The sequence below is a fragment of the Apium graveolens genome, unplaced genomic scaffold, assembly GCF_009905375.1.
Source record: "Apium graveolens cultivar Ventura unplaced genomic scaffold, ASM990537v1 ctg3711, whole genome shotgun sequence".
In the NCBI taxonomy this organism is placed as follows: Eukaryota; Viridiplantae; Streptophyta; class Magnoliopsida; order Apiales; family Apiaceae; genus Apium; species Apium graveolens.
The window spans coordinates 37860-40086 of record NW_027418226.1 but is presented as its reverse complement, the minus strand read 5'-3'; positions in this window follow the sequence as shown (position 1 = coordinate 40086).

The window sequence follows — 2227 nt, the reverse complement described above, 5'->3', positions numbered from 1 at the left end:
AGTACATACTGAAGACCCATGTACAAGTGCTTTATATTCATAACTTGATTGTGCCTGAGGTTCTGTACTTGGAAGCTCCACCAACTCAACTCACTCCACCAACAACACCAATTCAAGATGCTGATTTCAATGAAGATGTTCCAACTACACCAATTAAGAATCTGGATGATGAACATCAGACTTTAGGTGGGCAACAAGATTTGGCTGTTAATCAGAACTTAGCTGCAGATCAGAATTTAGAGGATGATGTTGAAACCTCGATTGCCTCACATACTGCTATTCTATTAGATGATGGTGATACTGCTGGATCTATAAGTTCTGATGCTGATAATGCTGAAACTATTGCTACTAATCTAGATGCTGATGCAGCTGGTCCATCAGGACATGCACCTCAACAAACAGTTAATAAAGCTGATTTAGTCAAGAAGTTTGTTAGAGAGGAAGCACCAGTACCTTGAAGTGAAACTCCTAGAGGAATAGAGTGGACTAAGGAATGGAACACAGTTAGTTTTGTTCCTTCTGAAAAGATTCTTGCTGAGCATCTGGCAAAAGCTGATAAAATGCTGATAAATGATGATTTTAAGGCACAGCTGAGAGTTACTGCATTGAGTACTAGGCACCTTCAAGGTCAACACTCAACAACTCATGCCAAGGTGAATAAAATTCAAGAAACATTGATCCAGCAAGATATAAATGTGAAACTTGAAAAGAACAGATTTTTCAAGCCTGCCTTTGACATAATTGCCTATATTGAGAAAACTCAGGAGAAGCAACAAACTCAGATTGATGAAATTCTAAAGAATCAAGCTTCTTATCAAACTCAACTCAATGAGATCCAATCCTTAGTGGAATTGCTTGTCTCTCTTTTTTTACCCGCTGATGCCAAAAAGGGGGAGAAAGTGATTAAGTCCAAATGCAAATCTATTCAGACACTGAAGGGAAAGGATGATAAAATGATGACCAGGGAAACTCTGATAAGGGTAGAGTCATGTTCAAGGCAAATGATTTTCATCAAGTAAAGCTAGAATTACAAGTCAAGGAACAAGTTCTGATACTGGGAGAATAATAAGTTCTGATACTGGTAAAAGGATAAGTTCTGGTGAACATCTGGAACTTGATGAAGAAATTTCAAAGAAATTATTTCTTAAAGAAAATCCAGGATGGACTTTGAGAGTCTAAAGGAAGAAGAAGCGAGACTCAAAGCAGAAAGTGTCAAGATAAAATCTAAAGCTTCTGTTGTTGAAAAGAAACTTCCAAAACTTAAGGGTATTGTGATAAAAGAAAGAAAAAATTATGAGGCAACCAAAGCTAAATCACAAGTGGAAGTAGATCCAAGGTCCAAGGGCATAGAAAAAGTTGATGAACCTGTAAAGGTTTATATGCCAGTCATGGATGAAGAAATAATTGATGAAGAAAATGCTAGTCTTACTCTGATGAAAAAGAATATTTCTCAAACAACCTCTGACATGGCTCATGTTGTTCAGAGTCAAGATGTAGTAAGTTCTGATATGACATTGAAGCAAGCAACCTCTGATATAGCTCAAGTTGACTTGATATCAGAAGTTAAGGAAAAGGAAACCTCTGACATTTCTCATGTTAAACCTTCAAAGATACTCCTACCAGGATTCACCAAAGCTCAACAGACTCAACCTTTGAAGACTATAACAAGTGGTTTTGAAGCAAGAGTTGTTACAGGAAAGGAAGCAAGAGATAAATCTGGATTGGGTAGTTCTGATGAAAGGAGAATACACAACACTACCGATGATCCAACTTCATTAAGTGAACCAGGAGTAGGAGCAACTCCTGAAAGATTGAATCAACTTGAATCTGTACAAATGGTTTACCATTCTGTTTTGAAAGAACACATCATGTCATATTTTATGACAGATGGTAGGGTATTCCAGATCAGGAAGAATGCTATTCCACTGAAGTATTTTGAAGAACTGGAACATGTTCTATTTTTACTTTAAGTGAAAAATAGATTAACAGATGGTGCTGCAGGTTATTTAAAGTCACAAATTCAAAGACAGAAGAAGCTTTAATCTGTTAAGTCTGACAGCCCATACTGTCCCAAGTACAAAGATCACAAAGGTGATATTGTTGAAATGAAGCCTAACACTGCTAAGATCATAACTACTTTTCTGTGTTATAAGGCTGTGGAATTCAATCTAGAGTCTGACAAAGCATATCTGATCAGACTTGATCAGGACATAAGGAAAGCTAAAAT